Below are 6000 nucleotides of genomic sequence, written 5' to 3' on the forward strand. Positions count from 1 at the left end.
CTCTTCCTACGTGGGGCAGAAAGTTATAACTGGTGATCTGACTAATGCTACCAGGCAGTCCTCAAAGACTCTGATTCACAGTTGCTGTTTAGCCCAGTGGGATAGGGATGGATACCACACCATCAGGCAGTGATGGGCACCAAGAACCCCCGCGTGTGGGAAAGATGCCATTTCTGTGGGTCTTCCACAGAGAGTTCCCGCCCAACACTGAATTACGCCAGAGAGTCTGTTTCCTACAGTGTAGCCTCAGCTCGGGCCACCATGTGCTCTCCTGATAGCATCTGGTGCCTCTCCAGATAGCCTCCACTTATCTCTGCCTCTGCTTTGGTCTCTAACCATTGGTATGCTGCATCCTGACATAGGCTCCAAGAAAATCTGGTCCCAGATCTCTGACAGGAACTCTGTGGCGCTGAGGAAGGGTGCATGAGGGCTCCTTGCTTCCTTCTGTGCCTCGCGACCTGTTGGGCAAGGCACTACTTCTTTCAGTCAGCATTTCAAAGAGAAGATTAAGAACAAGTTTAGCCTTTAGTTCAAATAGTTCAGTTAATCCAAGAGCAAAGTGCACTGGGTTTTGAGGCCATGTGAATAGCCCAGTCTTAAAATCAAAAGTGGTCATGGAAAAGGGGCGCCTACTCCTTCCACTAAGAGGGAGAAGTTTATGTGGTGAGTGGTGTGTAGTGCACAAGCCATTTGATTTCTCAGGGTTTCCATGTTCCTGTCTGTAAAATGGGCACAATGAATCAGTGGTCCAGATCTCATAGTCTTCATTTTGCTGTCTTAGAGACGGACATGCGGACCAGAGCTTATTTTTCAAAACTGCTCTACGCTTGTTGTGTCAAATAGTTACTATTTCAATTTTTAAAAGAATTTAAATGGACATTTATCTTCTTCTAAGGATAATAGTTTATAGTTTCTGTGAACATACTTCCCAAACTGATTTAGTTCAAGCATCCAATGGTTCCAGACCTAAACTGGTTGTGGGAGTTTGAGACCAAGTTCAGACCCACCAGTTCTTTGGTCACTGGCAATCACTCAGATATTAAGACCATTTACTTGTGGGTCTGCATGTTTCATTTTAACGTTGCCTCTGTTAGTATCGCACGTGCAATATTATGGTTATCACAGTCTTCGACATGCTGTTGGTGCACAGTGGATGCACAACCCTCGGAGCAAAAAAGTTAACCAGGTACACCTGTAGGGCACATGAGCCATAGGGGACTGGGTGGGTGATGCCCTAGAGGAAGGCTCGGTGGCAGCTGATTGCACGACAAGCTCTGCACCTGCTCCTCAGTGACTGGCTCTTCCACGGTCAGCGGGGAGGTGCCTTCTGAGAAGTGCTTTTGGGGGAAGAGAACTTGAGAGTGAGACACAGAACAATTTTCTGAGATTCTCCTCCTGGCCTGTTAAGACTCTTCTGGGCAAACTCACTGGATTCTCCCTTCAACTAAGAGCTCCTGAGATCTCAGTTCTTCAAAGCCTTCTTGATGACACTGGACAAGTTGGTGATTTCTCCCCAATACCCACCTCTGAACATTCCCATCTTCACTAAGGGCCACCCAAACGAGTAGGTTTTCTCTTGCCCGAACACTTCCTAAATAAGAAATTGTTTTACTAGTATTGATGAACTTTTCTGTCTAGATCATCATGATTTAGTCACAATAACCATGTACTAAGATGATCTTAATTTTCTTCTGATGAAAATCCTGGAACACAGGTACTGTAATTTCCTCCTTGAGAAAAGGGAGGCATAGCTAGGCTTAAGGAACTTGCTTAGGAACACACACTGGGCTGGGGCAGAGCTCGGGGCTCAAACCAGGTTGTTTAGTTCCAGAGCGTGTACACTTGACCATGACCCAGGCTGTGGCGCCTCATCTTGAGCACTCACTATGCACCAGCTTGGGGCACTAGGAAGGTCATGATGTTCCCCCTGCCCTCAAGGGGGCCTAGGGATGTGAAGGCTATAAGGTAGGTGACACTTTGCTGGGTCCGTGACCCAGGAAGAGCAAAAAGTGCTGCAGAGCCCCCGAGAAAGGAGTCGTTGGTTCTCGGTGGGGAACTATTTTATCTTTTCGATCTCACCTGGCCAACTTGAATTTTTGGGTATTAAAAGGATGACTCAGACTTTGAAAACTAGGAAAAGTACCTTTACTCAAAAACAGGCAAAAAAAGATTTTATGGCTTTAAATAAAATTTATCCTTATTTGCATACCCTGGTGAGTGGCAGGCAGTTTTGGATGCCCTTCTGTTTATTTATTTATTAATTGTTATTATTATTATTATTTTTTTACTTTTTTCTTGTGTTATGTATTCCACCTAGGGGTGAATTCAGCTTCCTTCAACAGCTAACTTCACTGCTTCCCAAGGCATTAACCTTGATATAAAATTTTCTAATTAATGTTGAGGAGGACGGCAGGCAAGCTCTGAAGCTATTCCTCCCCGCCCATACCTGTTAAACTACTCCAGCAGCTTCCATCAGCAAGCCAGAGAAGCAAACAAACCAAAAATCCACCCAGCTTCAAGTTTATCCCTTTAAGCTGCCGGATGAATGTATAAGGTGGACTGGGTTGCTCTAGCCAATGACAGCAGTGAAACTGTGTTGAGCGTGTGGACAAAGCCCCAAACTTCAGTGATGTCTCCAGGTGTTGAAAGGAAAAAAAACCCTTAGTTGAGAGTCATGATGAAAATGCTACTTAGAAACGCGTCTGAGCGGCCGAACTTTGTTTCCTAGACAAATTCACGGAGAAGGAGGCAGCCGGAAGCCATGGGTGGGGTGGGTGAGCCGGTCTGCCCTGGGTCAGAACGGACGAGAGGTGTTTCGTGGGCAATCTGGTTGAGCTCCAGACGGCAAGTCTGGGTGAGGGTTGGGGGTAGGGAAGCCCCCCTGCCCCCCCAGCAGGCCCCCAGCAGCCCTCATCCTTTCTGGAAAACACAAACAGATTGAGGGCACTGTACAAATTGCTACAAGATACCCAACATCCTATGGCTAAGTAAACAGGCATGGCTAGCTAAGGCTTTGATTATGCTTAAAAATTTAACTTCTCAAGACAAACAGATATTTAGGGAAGCAGAGATTCTACACCAAGGATGTCCAGGTTTGGACATGACTTATTCTCTCTCTCTCTTTTTTTAAAGATTTTATTTATTCATTTGAGAGAGAGAGAGAGGGAGAGTGCTTGAGCAGGCGGGAGGGGCAGAGGGAGAGGGAGAAGCAGGCTCTCGGATGAGCAAGGCACCCGATGCGGGGCTCAATCCCAGGACCCTGGGAACATGACCTGAGTCGAAGGCAGACATTTAACCTATTGAGCTACCCAGGCGCCGCGACTTATTCTCTGTTATGAAACAGAAACTTTTAAGATGACAACAGTACTGTCCCAGGAGAGCATAATACCAGGAGAGACAAGAATCTTAAATAAGGAATGGAGTCTTTGTTTTTCCTTATCAGAGGAACACATTAAAAAAAAAAAAAGATTTGCAATGTAAGAAATCTTGTTCAGATGTATTTTTCCTCCTAATAATTAATAAATCAAAAATAAATTATAGTACTGGACTAGTTAAATTACTTAGGTGTATTTTTGCCAGGCATTAATATAAAAGGAGGAAATTAGACTCAGATACACTGGTCTCCACTACTTGCCCCCTCCAGATGGGAAGAGAAGGGCTCTGAGGCCTCCCTGGCCCCCTCGGGACTGTTGGAAATTCTTCGGGCCCCAGCAGAGCAGCTCAAGGGCCCGTCTCATGCGTGTCTGGCTGGTCCAGGGAGTTTACTCAGCTGCTTTCCTGCTTCAACTTCTTTCTCCTTTTTAGTCATTTTTTTAAAAATTAAGACTTTATTTTTTTTAAAGATTTTATTTATTTATTTGACAGAGAGCGAGAGCACAAGCAGAGGGAACAGCAGAGGGAGAAGGAGAAGCAGGCTTTCTGCTGAGCAGGGAGCCCAATACAGGGCTTGAAGGCAGCCACTTTACGGAGTGAGCCACCCAGGCGCCCCAAGGCTTTATTTTTTTTAAGAGCAGTTTTAGACCATTTGGATGTCTTCTTTGGAAAAATGTCTGTTCATGTCTTCTGCCCATTTCTTGATTGGATCGTTTGTTCTTTGGGTGTTGAGTTTGATAAGTTCTTTATAGATTTTGGATACTAGCCCTTTATCTGATATGTCAGCGTTGCTGGAGTGGTGGGGGGTGGGAGGGATGGGGTGGCTGGGTGACAGACATAGGGGAGGGTGTGTGCTATGGTGAGCGCTGTGAATTGTGCAAGACTGTTGAATCACAGAGCTGTACCTCTGAAACAAATAATACATTATATGTTAAAAAAAAAAAGAAGAAGATAACAGGAAGGGAAAAATGAAGGGGGGGAATCGAAGGGGGAGACGAACCATGAGAGACTATGGACTCTGAGAAACGGACTGGGGGTTCTAGAGGGGAGGGGGTGGGGGATGGGTTAGCCTGGTGAAGGGTGTTAAGGAGGGCACGTTCTGCGTGGAGCACTGGGTGTTATACGCAAACAATGAATCGTGGAACACTACATCAAAAACTAATTAATGTACGGTGATTAACATAACATAATAAAATAGAATACTGTCCAGCCTAAAAAAAAAAAAAAAGAGCAGTTTTAGGTTCACAGCGAAACTGAGCAGAAGGTGCAGAGATTTCCCAAATGACCCGCCGACCCCCACCCTCCCCCACCACGGTGGTACCGTTCTTACCGACACATCGTTCTCATCCTAAGTCCAGAGTTGACGTTCTGGTCCACTCCTGGTGGTGTACATCCTGTGGGTTTGGACAAACGTGCAGTGACATGTATCCAATATTATGGTTTCATAGAGTATTTCATTACCTTAAATCTCCTCTGTGTTTCAACCTAGTCACAAAGAGGAGGAGATGCTTCATGAAAGTGCATGTCACCCTTGTCCAGGGGCCGTTCTGATCTCCTCCGTATGCTTAATAGCTTCAGTATATGTGCTGCCAAGGAGGGCGCTATACGCCTCAAGAGGCAAAATCCGAAAGGCTCTCCCTTGTGGAAAATCATCCCTCAGGGACGGGAGGGCGGCAGAGCTGGTTCGTGTCAGGTTTGCGTTGCCCTGCTCCACATCACCACCACTTTGCCCTGGTGGGGAAACCAATCTCCACCCTCTACCTGAATCGGTGGAGGACTCAGGGCTCTGGCAGCAATTTCTGCATTGGCCATTGCACAGATATGCCAATCTTACTCTACGGAGGGCAGGGGCATTGCTTTTCTAATAAAATGTTCATCTCTGTGGCTCCAGTTCCAGGCAGACAATGAGCACCCCATTAATGATTGTTGTGTTGAACTGAACAGACTAGAACTCACGGGCGAAATCTCATTGTTCTTTATAGTAAGACCTCTATTAATGAAAGGGAGGTGCCCCCTACTGCGTGTCTAACTGCCGCAAACCTGTCCCGCGGAGCCTGGAATAACAGAGGAAGTAGGAGTTTCGGATTCTCTCTGACCATATCCTGCCAGGACACCACCCCTTCCCTCTCCTCCACATGCAGGGGATCGTTTTCTCTGGCTCACGGGAAGGGTTGCAGTGTTCCTATTTGTCTGCTTTTTCTCTGCAATGTGGAGAACAGTGCCTGGTGCACTGCAGGGGTTCCGTGAGATTCTGCAGAATGAAGGGAAAAAATCACGGTTCCTCGTCCCCAGGCAAGTGAGGACCTCGCCTCTGCGATCCCGGAGCGAGACGCATGGGAGTCCAGACATACAGCTGTCCACCCTCTGCCGCGCTGGGGCTGATTTTTACTGTTGTGGCTCCTAGGTCAGCTGCTCCTTTCAATCTCTATCCTTTGAGACCAGCTTTATTATAACGAGCTGTGACTACAGGAAGTTAGTTCTGTGCTGCTTCTAAATCTTCTATTTTGCAACGCAAATGTGCGTTATTCTTTAATACTCCCTTGGAGTTCATGCTTCCCGGATTTCAGCCCGTTCTTATGGCCCCCTTCCTCACTTTCCTGGAAATGCCTTAAGATACTGGATAATTAA

General features: G+C 46.5%; 1 non-coding gene across 1 annotated transcript; it reads right to left on the bottom strand.

Moving 5' to 3' along the window:
- Positions 1–4866: 4866 nt before the first annotated feature.
- LOC113917505 lies at positions 4867–4974 on the bottom strand. Its single transcript, XR_003518247.1, has one exon. It is a non-coding gene; the product is annotated as a U6 spliceosomal RNA (small nuclear RNA).
- Between the last annotated feature and the right edge of the window lie 1026 nt (positions 4975–6000).

The sequence above is a fragment of the Zalophus californianus genome, chromosome 4 (assembly GCF_009762305.2).
Source record: "Zalophus californianus isolate mZalCal1 chromosome 4, mZalCal1.pri.v2, whole genome shotgun sequence".
Lineage (NCBI taxonomy): Eukaryota > Metazoa > Chordata > Mammalia > Carnivora > Otariidae > Zalophus > Zalophus californianus.